Here is a 15092-nt window from a genome sequence, read left to right on the forward strand (position 1 = left end):
CATGTTGACATTCAGTGGTTGAACTAATGACTGTCTACCTTCCTCTTGTCGACCTAGTGACCATATACCATTACATGCTCATTGCCACAGGGGACGTTACAGGCTGGTTGGCAGGTGGAGTTACATGCTTGTTGCCCAGGGAGAATACATGCATGCCAGGGGGAGCTCGTTGCCCAGGGACTATCACATGCTCATTGTCTGGGGGTGTGCACTGTGTGACAGCGCTCGAGTAATCTGCATTTCCAAGTAGCACTGATCACTCCCCTGTCAGATGTTAGAGGTTCTGGAGCACCTCTAGCATCTGTCTCCAACCAGACGGCAGCCATCTTTGGAGGGGTGCAGGGCCTCTGTATGCGGACAGTGACCCTGAGCTGCTGCTGCCCACTGGTCCCACTCGGCAGCTCCTGTTCTGCTGATGCTGTGGCTACACCGTGTTTCCCCGATAAGACAATGTAGTAATTTGTTTTTGTTCCAAAAAACAACATAGGGCTTATTTTAATTAACATTGATAAAGGGAATCTTACTAAATACTATATTGTCTATATAAGCTGAAGATTCCTTTAAGTACAAAGTATTAAGGATTATGTGTTATAAGAATTAGAACAAATGTATGGTTCTATCCTCAAGGAGTTGAAACAGTTAATATGAATGTATGTTCTCTATAAGTCTCTATATTTGCTAAGAACACCAATTAATATAGATTCAAACCAGATGTGGAGTACAAGCCACGACTACAGAACCACATTCCAATAGATACATTGGGGGAGAAGAATATACATTCCCTTATAAGACAAGGTTTCTAGAAGGATCCATACATTCTATGGGAGGTGACTGCAATAGTTAGCGTAATATAGAAACTACTCCCATTCTATAGAGGTTCACTCCTATTATGATGTCAGAGATACCACGTTTTCCTACGTTTCCCTACGTTGAACCAAAGTTTTAATTGTTAACCCCACCTTAGGGGTGTGTTGTAAATAAATATGTATGTTTTTTGTAATAAGCCCTCCTTTATGGGAGTGGGGGAACAGTATTTTATAGCATAAATATGAGGACTGTAAGCACAATAAAGAACACATTTTTAACTTCTTCTCGACGGTCAGCGTAACTTCTGGTCTGGTGATGTCTGAGTACTGAAAACTGCTTGGGCTTAAATTACAATCCATCAACGCTCCCCCAGTCCTGCTTTTATCCCCATCATGCCCCTCAGTCCTGCTTTTATCCTCATCATGCCCCTCAGTCCTGCTTTTATCCCTATCAGGCCCCTCAGTCCTGCTTTTATCCCCATCATGCCCATCAGTATCACCATCATGCCCCTCAGTCCTGCTTTTATCCTCATCATGCCCCTCAGTCCTGCTTTTATCCCCATCATGCCCATCAGTCCTGCTTTTATCCCTATCATGCCCATTAGTCCTGCTTTTATCACCATCATGCCCCTCAGTCCTGCTTTTATCCCCATCATGCCCATTAGTCCTGCTTTTATCACCATCATGCCCCTCAGTCCTGCTTTTATCCCCATCATGCCCTTCAGTCCTGCTTTTATCCCCGTCATGCCCCTCAGTCCTGCTTTTATCCCCATTATGCCCATCAGTCCTGCTTTTATCCCCATCATGCCCATCAGTCCTGCTTTTATCACCATCATGCCCCTCAGTCCTGCTTTTATCCCCATTATGCCCCTCATTCACCTTCTATTTTAAGCACAATTGCCGCTTTCCTTCCGCGTTTTTCAGCCAATCTGCCTTCCCGCTGCTGCCGCTCAGTCACTTCGCTCCCGCCTGTGTACGGATGCCGCTCAATCCTTGAGGTACGCGGTGATGTCACATGCGCAATGCATCCCTGGGACTGCTGATACCAGCAGAGGCTTCAGCGGTACCAGGGCTGCCAGGGCTAAATCTTTAACAGCAGCATCCATTTCATGCAGGGGGGGGAGATGGAAGCATTGTAGTTTAGCACAGGGACTGAACAAAATGGGGATTTAGCCGGGGTTTATTTCCAGGGTAGGGATTATTTTGGACCGTTGTGCAGAAATAAGGGTAGGGATTATTATCGGGGTTGGTCTTCTTGTTGGGGAAACATGGTCGTACAAAAAAGAGCTGTGTATCCAGTACAGAATTCCTGCAGCTCCTCTGAGTACGGGGTTTCCTTCTGTGACTGGCTGATGTATGAGTTCTGGATATTTCTATAGTCACCCTGCACACTGCACTGTATCACCCTACAGGGCCCTGCCAAGTCCTCAGTGACAGTAGGTGAGATCACACGTCTATAAACACCTCTGCAATCTACATTGTATTAAACAGTGACACAGCATATATATATGTTTTCCTAAGGTGGAGATTGCCTTTTATTGTCAGCAAACACAAGACTGCAATCATTTATACTGCTGACAGCTATAGTGAACTTTTTATAAAACATATGAGTTTCTGAGCACTGGACAAGGGGCACAAAAATATTTTAAAGTGGAACACACTACGTTATATTCCACATGTATTCTTAATGAATTATTCTTTGCTTATAATATATTGATCTATTGTATTGTTGTTACTTGTTTTTTAGGTGGCCGCCTAGAATGTTTTTATAAAATTTTATTTGTTACATTAAATATGATGATACATATTAATCATTATAAATAAGCATTTGTGTAAGTGTGTTTATCCGCGGTGCCTCGATTTCTTTAACCCCTTCATGACAGAGCCAGTTTGTGCCTTCATGACAGAGCCCTTTTTTTCAAATCTGACATGTCTCACTTAAGTGGGGATAACTTTTTTTTGCTTTTACTTATCCCAGTGATTTTGAGATTGTTTTCTCGTGACACATTGTACTTCAAGTTAGTGGTAAATTTTCGTCGATACAGTCTGTGTTTTTTTGTGAAAAATACCAAAATATCGTGAAAAAATGGAAAATTTTGCAATTTGCAAAATGTTAAATTTTCTGCTTGTGAGACAAATAATCATACCACTCAAAATAGTTAATAACTAACATAGACCATATGTCTACTTTATGTTTCCATCATTATTTCAACTTCCTTTTAATTTTTTTGGACACTAGGAGGCTTACAATATGAATAGCAAATTCTCAAATTTTCATGAAAATTTCAAACACTGATTTTTTTAGGGACCAGTTCAGTTCTGATGTGACTTTGAGGGACTTGTATGTGAGACACCCCCATAAATGATGCCATTTCAAAAACTGCACCCCTCACAGTATTCAAAACAGCATTTTGGAAGTTTGTTAACCCTTTAGGTGTTTCACAGGAATTAAAACAAAGTGTAGGTGAAATTTCAAAATTTCTTTTTTTTTGCAGAGTTTCAATTTTAATACATTTTTCTAACGAATACAGTAGATTTTACTAGAGAAATGTGACTAAAAATTGATTCCCCCAATTCTTTTGTTTTCAAAAATATCCTATATGTGGCCCTAGTGTGCACGTTGACCAAACCACAGGCTTCATAATAGAAGGAGCACCTACTTGATTTTGGAGCCTCCTTTTTATGAGATTTTTTTTTAGGCACCATGTAGGTTTCTAGGCACCATAAGTGCTAAAAGTTAGGAACCTCCCCCACAAGTCACCCCATTTTGCAATCTACACCCCTCAGGGAATTCATCTAGGGGTATAGTGTACATTTCAAACCCCCAGGGGTTTCACCAATTTTGGTACAACTGGGATGTGAAAATGAAAAATTACATTTTTTTACACAAACATGCAGTTCTGGCTCAAAATTTTTCATTTTCACAAGGAATGAAGGAGACAAAGCACCCCAAAATCTGTGCCCCAATTTCTCCCGAGTACGGCAATGCCTCACATGTGACCAAAAAATACCAGTTGGGTGCATGGCAGGACTCAGAAGGGAAGGAGTGATTTTTGGATTTTGCAGCACAGATTTTGGTGGAATGAATGGTGGGTGCTATGTTGCACCAATACAGTGGAACCCCCCCACAAGTCACCCCATTTTGCAAAGTACACCCCTCAGGGAATTCATCTAGGGGTATAGTGTACATTTCAAACCCCCAGGGGTTTCACCAATTTTGGTACAACTGGGATGTGAAAATGGAAAATTACATTTTTTTACACAAACATGCAGTTCTGGCTCAAAATTTTTCATTTTCACAAGGAATGAAGGAGACAAAGCACCCCAAAATCTGTGCCCCAATTTCTCCCGAGTACGGCAATGCCTCACATGTGACCAAAAAATACCAGTTGGGTGCATGGCAGGACTCAGAAGGGAAGGAGTGATTTTTGGATTTTGCAGCAAAGATTTCGGTGGAATGAATGGTGGGTGCTATGTTGCATTAGCAAGACTCCCAAAGCACCAATACAGTGGAACCCCCCCACAAGTCACCCCATTTTGCAAAGTACACCCCTCAGGGAATTCATCTAGGGGTATAGTGTACATTTCAAACCCCCAGGGGTTTCACCAATTTTGGTACAACTGGGATGTGAAAATGGAAAATTACATTTTTTTACACAAACATGCAGTTCTGGCTCAAAATTTTTCATTTTCACAAGGAATGAAGGAGACAATGCACCCCAAAATCTGTGCCCCAATTTCTCCAGAGTACGGCAATGCCTCACATGTGACCAAAAAATACCAGTTGGGTGCATGGCAGGACTTAGAAGGGAAGGAGTGATTTTTAGATTTTGCAGCTCAGATTCTGGTGGTTTTTTGGTGGGTGCTATGTCGCATTAGCAAGACCCCCCAAGCACCAATACAGTGGAACCCCCCCACAAGTCACCCCATTTTGCAAAGTACACCCCTCAGGGAATTCATCTAGGGGTATAGTGTACATTTCAAACCCCCAGGGGTTTCACCAATTTTGGTACAACTGGGATGTGAAAATGGAAAATTACATTTTTTTACACAAACATGCAGTTCTGGCTCAAAATTTTTCATTTTCACAAGGAATGAAGGAGACAATGCACCCCAAAATCTGTGCCCCAATTTCTCCCGAGTACGGCAATGCCTCACATGTGACCAAAAAATACCAGTTGGGTGCATGGCAGGACTCAGAAGGGAAGGAGTGATTTTTGGATTTTGCAGCAAAGATTTTGGTGGAATGAATGGTGGGTGCTATGTTGCATTAGCAAGACTCCCAAAGCACCAATACAGTGGAACCCCCCCACAAGTCACCCCATTTTGCAAAGTACACCCCTCAGGGAATTCATCTAGGGGTATAGTGTACATTTCAAACCCCCAGGGGTTTCACCAATTTTGGTACAACTGGGATGTGAAAATGGAAAATTACATTTTTTTACACAAACATGCAGTTCTGGCTCAAAATTTTTCATTTTCACAAGGAATGAAGGAGACAATGCACCCCAAAATCTGTGCCCCAATTTCTCCAGAGTACGGCAATGCCTCACATGTGACCAAAAAATACCAGTTGGGTGCATGGCAGGACTTAGAAGGGAAGGAGTGATTTTTAGATTTTGCAGCTCAGATTCTGGTGGTTTTTTGGTGGGTGCTATGTCGCATTAGCAAGACCCCCCAAGCACCAATACAGTGGAACCCCCCCACAAGTCACCCCATTTTGCAAAGTACACCCCTCAGGGAATTCATCTAGGGGTATAGTGTACATTTCAAACCCCCAGGGGTTTCACCAATTTTGGTACAACTGGGATGTGAAAATGGAAAATTACATTTTTTTACACAAACATGCAGTTCTGGCTCAAAATTTTTCATTTTCACAAGGAATGAAGGAGACAAAGCACCCCAAAATCTGTGCCCCAATTTCTCCCGAGTACGGCAATGCCTCACATGTGACCAAAAAATACCAGTTGGGTGCATGGCAGGACTTAGAAGGGAAGGAGTGATTTTTGGATTTTGCAGCTCAGATTCTGGTGGAATTTTGGTGGGTGCTATGTCGCATTAGCAAGACCCCCCAAGCACCAATACAGTGGAACCCCCCCACAAGTGACCCCATTTTGCAAACTACACCCCTCAGGGAATTCATCTAGGGGTATAGTGTACATTTCAAACCCCCAGGGGTTTCACCAATTTTGGTATAACTGGGATGTGAAAATGGAAAATTACATTTTTTTACACAAACATGCAGTTCTGGCTCAAAATTTATCATTTTCACAAGGAATGAAGGAGACAAAGCACCCCAAAATCTGTGCCCCAATTTCTCCCGAGTACGGCAATGCCTCACATGTGACCAAAAAATACCAGTTGGGTGCATGGCAGGACTCAGAAGGGAAGGAGTGATTTTTGGATTTTGGAGCACAGATTTTGGTGGAATGAATGGTGGGTGCTATGTTGCATTACCAATACAGTGGAACCCCCCCACAAGTCACCCCATTTTGCAAACTACACCCCTCAGGGAATTCATCTAGGGGTATAGTGTACATTTCAAACCCCCAGGGGTTTCACCAATTTTGGTACAACTGGGATGTGAAAATGGAAAATTACATTTTTTTACACAAAAATGTACTTCTGGCTCAAAATTTTTCATTTTCACAAGGAATGAAGGAGACAAAGCACCCCAAAATCTGTGCCCCCATTTCTCCAGAGTACGGCAATGCCTCACATGTGACCAAAAAATACCAGTTGGGTGCATGGCAGGACTCAGAAGGGAAGGAGTGATTTTTGGATTTTGCAGCAAAGATTTTGGTGGAATGAATGGTGGGTGCTATGTTGCATTACCAATACAGTGGAACCCCCCCACAAGTCACCCCATTTTGCAAACTACACCCCTCAGGGAATTCATCTAGGGGTATAGTGTACATTTCAAACCCCCAGGGGTTTCATCAATTTTGGTACAACTGGGCAGTGAAAATGAAAAAAATACATTTTTTTACACAAAAATGTACTTCTGGCTCAAAATTTTTCATTTTCACAAGGAATGAAGGAGACAAAGCACCCCAAAATCTGTGCCCCCATTTCTCCAGAGTACGGCAATGCCTCACATGTGACCAAAAAATACCAGTTGGGTGCATGGCAGGACTCAGAAGGGAAGGAGTGATTTTTGGATTTTGCAGCTCAGATTCTGGTGGAATGAATGGTGGGTGCTATGTGGCATTAGCAAGACCCCCGAAGCACGGTGAAATGATGAACCTAATAATCCATAGATGTGTGGTATATTTTAAAGCACTCCTTTATACATAGGCCGGGTTTGTCGGGGCAAGTTTCACAGTGGAAAATAGTTTCCTTTCTTATTCCCTTTTTATAACAAACTTTGCACCTTTTTTGTGTCCTGCCCTTTCTTGCAGTGGAGGGGATTTCGTTGGGAAAATGCTGCCCTGGTACAATACGGGGGCCAGTACTAGAAGTACTGGGGCCCTCTGCCTGCTGATTCCCAAATGTTAGGCTCTTTATGACTTCCTCTTGAAAGTGCATAAATGTCCCCCTCTGGCCGGTAGAACGGAATAGCACGTAAGCGTTATACAGTGCCATCTGGATGATATACACGGCCAGCTTCTTGTACCAGATATTTGTTTTCCGCAGGGCACTGTACGGCTTTAGTACCTGATCTGAAAGATCCACTCCGCCCATGTACTTATTGTAATCTAGGATACAATTTGGTTTGGAGGTGTGGGTACTGGTACCTCGTACAGGGATGGAGGTGGTACTGTCTCCATGAATTGTTGTCAGTATAAGGACATCCCTCTTGTCCTTATATTTGACCAACAACATATTTTCGGTGCATATTCCCCTGCTTTCACCCCTTCTCATTACTTGGGCAATGTGCGTTTTGGGGAGGCCTCTTTGGTTCTTGCGCACAGTACCGCAAGCTGCTGTACCTCTTGAACCAAGGGCCTTAAACAGGGGGATGCTGGTGTAAAAGTTATCCACATAGAGGTGATAACCCTTATCCAGGAAGGGGTGCATTAAATCCCAGACAATTTTTCCACTAACACCTACGAGGGAGGGGGGGCATTCTGGTGGTTCAATTCTTGAATCCTTCCCTTCATATACCCTAAACTTGTGGGTGTACCCTGTGGTGCTTTCACACAGCTTATACATTTTTATGCCATACCTTGCCCTCTTACTGGGAAGGTACTGGCGGAATTTAACCCTTCCTTTAAAATGTATAAGGGACTCGTCGATACTAATACATTTATCAGGGATGTATAGCTCTGCAAATTTGGCACTGAAATGATCAATGACCGGCCTGACTTTGAATAGCCTGTCAAAGGTGGGATCATCTCTGGGTGGGCACTGTGCATTATCGGTGTAATGTATAAATTTATGGATTGCCTCAAAACGAGCCCGGGGCATGGCCATACGGTGAAATGGGGTGCTGTACAGAACATCTGTACTCCAATATTGCCTAATTTGTGGCTTTTTTACTATGCCCATATGTAACACCAGACCCCAAAACGTCATCATCTCTACTGCATCTACAGGGGTCCACCTAGCAAATGATGACGTGGGGTTTTGAGCAATAAACTGCTGGGCATATAAATTAGTTTGGTCCACCATTAAATTTATAAAATCATCAGAGAAAAATAATTTGAAAAAGTCAATTTCTCTGAGACCTGTTGAATCAAATTGGATTCCTGGGATGGCCAAAAACTCAGGAACCTGGGGCTCAAAATTGTCTGGTGGTGGGGTCCATACGAGATCAATTATTGGGGGGGGGGTCTCAGCTGCTCTACGGGGGCGTCTTTGAGGGGGTCCCTCATCATCAGAGGAGGAAGAGGAGCTTAAGACAAATCCTTCAAATTCCCCGCTTGCCTCACTGGCTGTGTCAGAGTCAGATGCAAGCATGGCATATGCCTCCTCCACCGAATACATTCTCCTGGATGACTGGGACGACATTTGGGATGACATTTGGGATGCCATTTATATTTTTGTGTTACTGGTAGTGAAATGTTTCAACACGTGTATAGTGTAGGGGGGGGTACAAACTTTATTTCAACCCAGGGGGTATGTAGTGTGTATTGTGTATGTAGTGCAGAAAAAAAAAATACAAAAAAAAAAAAATTGAAGGGTTCAAAAAAAAAAAAATGGAAGGGGTTAAAAAAAAAAAAATGGAAGGGGTTAAAAAAAAAAAAAATGGAAGGGGTTAAAAAAAAAAAAAAAGGTCCTGCGCCAAAAATTGAGCACAGATGTTGGTCAGTAACGTCCGTCACTGAACAGCGCTCAAAGGCAACAGGAATTTGATCAAAAAAAAAAAAAAATAGATCAACCCTATGCCGAAAAAGCTGATCAGTGATGTACGTCACTGATCAGTGCACAGTGGCCACAGGACACACACAAAATCACAGTGTGTGTAAAAAAAAAATGTAAAAAAGACCCCACAGCACTCACAAAAAATAAAAAAAGGTGATCAGTGATGCGACACTGATTACCAGTGAGGGGCAGCAGGTGCACAACCTTTGGTGGTACTGACAGGTATATATAAAAAAAAAAAACCTCTGTACCCCCAAAAAGTTGCTGATCACCTCAGATATAGTGATCAGCACAAAAAGGCGGGGGCAGCCGACACAAAATTTAGCACTCTATCACTATCTCTCTCTATCTCTCACTATCTATCACTCTATGACACTGCAGCAGTTATATAAAAAATATATAGCACAATCTGTCACTATCTCTCTATCTCTCTCTCTCTATCTCTCTCTATCTATCTATAGCTCTATCACACTGCAGCAGCACAAAATATAGCACTAGGCCTCTCTATCTCTCTCTATCTCTCTCTATCTCTTTCAGTTATATAAAAAATATATAGCACAATCTGTCACTATCTCTCTCTCTATCTCTCTCTCTCTATCTCTCTCTATCACACTGCAGCAGCACAAAATATAGCACTAGGCCTCTCTATCTCTCTCTATCTCTCTCTATCTCTTTCAGTTATATAAAAAATATATAGCACAATCTGTCACTATCTCTCTCTCTATCTCTCTCTCTCTATCTCTCTCTATCTCTCTATCTATAGCTCTATCACACTGCAGCAGCACAAAATATAGCACTAGGCCTCTCTATCTCTCTCTATCTCTCTCTATCTCTCTCTCTCTAACTCTCTCTAACTATCTATCTAATAAATCGCAGCAGCACAAGATGCAGCACAAGATGCAGCACAGGATGTCACAAAATGTCACAATATCAATGATCAGGTAAGGGTTCTGGTCAGTATAGGCGGCAGGTGGGGCACGGTGACCGCACTGCACGCTTTTCCAGACCGGAATGGCGTCTGCAGTGCAGTCACCGTTAGTTTAAACCCCCCTCCACGGCTGTGATTGGTCCGTCGGTCCGACGGACCAATCACGGCCTTTGGGGGCGGGCGGGGTGAGGTGGGGTGACACCAGTGTCACCCTTACACCCCGCGGTGATTGGTGCTGTACTTTACAGCACCAATCACCTCCGATCCCGTGTCACCGGCGAACGTTATTCGCCGGTGACACAGGAAAACGCTGTGAATGGCTGTTCACACTGAACAGCCAATCACAGCGATCGGCGACGGGGGGGCGGCATCGCCGCCCCCCCTGGGCATGCACGGACATGTCTGCTGTCAGGGACAGCAGACATCGTCCCTCTGTCACTGCGTCTCTAGACGCAGTGACAGTTTTAAGCCATGACGTATATATACGTCAACGGTCGGGAAGTACTTCCCGGCCATGACGTATATATACGTCAATTGTCGTGAAGGGGTTAAACAAACAAAATTAGCGCAGCTTTCCAATTCTTTGTGGTTTTGCAATCTTTTCTGTCCTCTGTCACCTGGGCATGTAATATGTTACATACACTTGTGCACTTACAGAGCTGCAGCTGAGTTTTATTTAATATTAATATAAAAAAACTATTTTTATTATTTATATATAATTTTGATATTTGTATTCTGCGCCCAATTTTTGACACTATAATATAGTGTCTGTCCCTTTTTATATATATCTGTAGTCAAGGTGAACACCCCGTGCATCTGACACCCGTCCTGCTCCCGCCGGTGCATCGACGCACCCGGAGTGTACAGAGGGTGGAACCTTCAGATGTGTGCCATCACCATAGTTAATGGGAAAAACAAAAGACATATGAGGATCATCAGGGGAACCACATACAAACATAAATGAGCAGAGGGGTGAGCATACTACACAGAGGTCATGCAGATAGAAGTAAAAACCAAAAACACAGACTAAAGCAGTGAGGTGCTGACAGCCAAGCGACTAGATGGAGAGTCACACCCGCTGATGTCCGTTCCCAGTACTAGAGCAGGAAGTGCTGGGCAGCTGGCGGCTCATATCGGCTGTACAGGGCTGGATGGCTGGCGGCTTCACGTAGTCCATCTGGGGGCAGCTTCTGCATTGATGGCAGATGTGTTTTATAGGCTAGAGGGGATTGCCCCCTTCGCCCCCCCCTATATCTGTGCCTACTACCTGTCTTTTATTGTATACCTAAAATACTAAAAATTTACTGTGCAGCCAAGAAAATCTCGAATACGATCCAGTAAATCGAATGAGTACATTGTGCCTACATTGTGAAATCGAATCGAATGCAAAAGTACAGATCTAATGCCTAATCGAATGGGATGATCTAATGCCAGATCTAATAGAAAATCGAATCTAACATCGAATCTAAAGCAAATCTAAGTGTGTGTATAGGGCTTTACACCTAGCATACCAGACTGCATGGACATCTCAACTTGTCTGAACCCATATTGTTCAAATTTAAAATTAAAATTTTTTCGCCAACACGGTTATTTTACCAGATTTATGCACCACACATTTCAGTAGAGCGTATGAAATGGTAGTGCAATAGTCTAAACACTGTATGTCTTTCTATGTTATATGTGATGTATGTATTTTTATCCAATTTTAATAAAATATTTTAAATTCATAATTGATTTAGAAAGCAGTGCCCCAGCAAAAAAAGAGTTTCTTTTCTTCTACTTCTTCATATTTAACCTAAACTCTATGGGAGCACCACCAGATATGTTATATCACTTATGATAAATATATATAGCATGGATAGGGTTTCCATAGCAACTTGGACACACCCTCTGTCTCTTAAGAATTCTGGTCAATTGTAATTATTTTTCGATTGCTTGTGCACAGTAACAATCCCCCTTTTTCTGTATAGACCTACAAATGGGCCAGACTCATTGGGGGAAATTTACCAATATGAAAAACCTAGTTTTTCGTATTGGTATTTTCCCTACGACTGCATACGACTGTTTAAGTCGTATGCAAAGTCGTGTTCCGGAGGGGGATTTACAAAGCAGTCATATACGACTGCTTTGTAACCCACCGATGTCGTAGGAATTCGTATTAGCGGCCGTATATACGGCCGCTAATACGAATTATTTCTAGCAGTCTGCACGGATCAGTCAGATCCGTGCAGGCTGCAATGTGTAAAAAAAAATAGAAAAATAAATAAATAAAAAAAAACCGGCGTGGGGTCCCCCCCACAGCCGAAACCAGCACCAGGCTGACAGAGCCTGGAGCCGGTAATTAAAAATCAGGGAACCCGACAAATAGGGGTTCCCCGATTTTTAACAACCAGCCCCAGGCTCCTGCTCTGGGGCTGGTTCCCAAAATACGGGGGACAAAATGACTAGGGGTCCCCCGTATTTTAAGAACCAGCCCCAGGCAAAACCAGCCAGCAGGCTAATGCCACAGCCGGGGGGAGACTTTTTATGCAAGTCCCCCCGGCCAAAGCATTAACACTACCGACCAGTCAGCCTGGCCAGGGGCCCTGGGGGAGTGGGGACCCCCCCAATAAAGGGGTCCCCCCCCTCCAGGACTTACCTGACCAGGCTGAAGCCTGGTGCTGTCCTCGATGCCCCTGGGCGGTGGGCATCGAGCTGATAGTTGTGTAAAAAATAGAAGAAACCATTGTTTTTTACTGTGGCACTACAAGTGCCAGCAAGCCTCCCCAGCAAGCTGGGACTTGGAGAACCACAAGTCCCAGCCTGCTGGGCATTAAAGGGCCCGCTGGGTCTTGTAGTGCCACAGTAAAAAAAATAGTTAAATAAAACACACTGACACACATTTTAAATAAAAGTTTAATACATACAAAACACACATACTGATACTTACCTAGCTTGATCCCGTTGGTAGGTCGCTGGCTCCGGTGTCGGCGGCTCCGTGTCGGCGGCTCCGTTGTCGGCGGCTCCGTGTCGGCGGCTCCGGGGTCGTCGGCGTCCTGTCCGAAGATAATCCATGTTGGACCTGTGGAAGGAAATCCTACTCACCCAGGTCCTGCATGGATGGTCTTCGTTCTTCATCCGTCGACATCCCGGTCTTCTGACAGCTGCTGGCGACTTCCAGCAGCTGTCGGCATCTTCCGCGACGCTCCCCGGCTTTCAGAGCCGGAGAGAGAACCTTCCTGGTCGGCGTCTGGGCTCAGAATGAATTCTGGCCAATCAGGAGCCGCCTAGCGGCCAATCAGGAAAGACCTTTCCTGATTGGCCGCTAGGCAGCTAGGCGGCTCCTGATTGGCCAGAATTCATTCTGAGCCCAGACGCCGACCAGGAAGGTTCTCTCTCCGGCTCTGAAAGCCGGGGAGCGTCGCGGAAGATGCCGACAGCTGCTGGAAGTCGCCAGCAGCTGTCAGAAGACCGGGATGTCGACGGATGAAGAACGAAGACCATCCATGCAGGACCTGGGTGAGTAGGATTTCCTTCCACAGGTCCAACATGGATTATCTTCGGACAGGACGCCGACGACCCCGGAGCCGCCGACACGGAGCCGCCGACAACGGAGCCGCCGACACGGAGCCGCCGACACCGGAGCCAGCGACCTACCAACGGGATCAAGCTAGGTAAGTATCAGTATGTGTGTTTTGTATGTATTAAACTTTTATTTAAAATGTGTGTCAGTGTGTTTTATTTAACTATTTTTTTTACTGTGGCACTACAAGACCCAGCGGGCCCTTTAATGCCCAGCAGGCTGGGACTTGTGGTTCTCCAAGTCCCAGCTTGCTGGGGAGGCTTGCTGGCACTTGTAGTGCCACAGTAAAAAACAATGGTTTCTTCTATTTTTTACACAACTATCAGCTCGATGCCCACCGCCCAGGGGCATCGAGGACAGCACCAGGCTTCAGCCTGGTCAGGTAAGTCCTGGAGGGGGGGGACCCCTTTATTGGGGGGGTCCCCACTCCCCCAGGGCCCCTGGCCAGGCTGACTGGTCGGTAGTGTTAATGCTTTGGCCGGGGGGACTTGCATAAAAAGTCTCCCCCCGGCTGTGGCATTAGCCTGCTGGCTGGTTTTGCCTGGGGCTGGTTCTTAAAATACGGGGGACCCCTAGTCATTTTGTCCCCCGTATTTTGGGAACCAGCCCCAGAGCAGGAGCCTGGGGCTGGTTGTTAAAAATCGGGGAACCCCTATTTGTCGGGTTCCCTGATTTTTAATTACCGGCTCCAGGCTCTGTCAGCCTGGTGCTGGTTTCGGCTGTGGGGGGGACCCCACGCCGGTTTTTTTTTTATTTATTTATTTTTTCTATTTTTTTACACTGAAGCCTGCACGGATCTGACTGATCCGTGCAGGCTAAAACGCAAATACGACATGAAAATGGTGTTCTATTTTCCTGTCGTATTTGCGTGGGTGTTTTACACCACTAAGCAGCCGTATTATCAGTACGGCTGCTTAGTAAATCAGAAACCACCATTCTTTTGAATGGTGATTTCTGTCGTATTCTATCGATGGTGTAGACATTCGTATTTGTAAATACAAATACGAATGTTCCATCTTTAGGACTACGAAATTTTGTATTTTTGGGATTGTAAATCCCGAAAATACAAATTCGTAAAAAAAAGGTGTATTTCTCCCTACGAATACACCTTTTTTCTACGAATCCATTTTGGTAAATGTCCCCCATTGTTTCCACCAAACCGCCACAGGACATGGACGTACAAGCGTCTCACAGGCTCACGTGAGTGTCTCCACGTGTGCACGTCCCCCATTCTGATCCAGCATGGAGGATGACGCTGCAGCAATCCCTGCCTGTCATGTCTGCCTGTCAGCTCCAGTCTACTGTGGCTTCCACGTCACCACCATTATCATAAGCTACAACCATGTACTGTACAAACACTGTTTCCCGCCTTCCTTGGACATGGGAGCATGTCCATTCCTGTCACCTGTTTGTTTCAGCCAATCCTGTTACCACTGTTACTGACATCACAGACTCTAGCCTATCACTTTGCGGAAGGTTCTATAAGTAT

This window comes from Crinia signifera, chromosome 4 (genome assembly GCF_055691185.1).
Source record: "Crinia signifera chromosome 4, ASM5569118v1, whole genome shotgun sequence".
Taxonomy (NCBI): domain Eukaryota; kingdom Metazoa; phylum Chordata; class Amphibia; order Anura; family Myobatrachidae; genus Crinia; species Crinia signifera.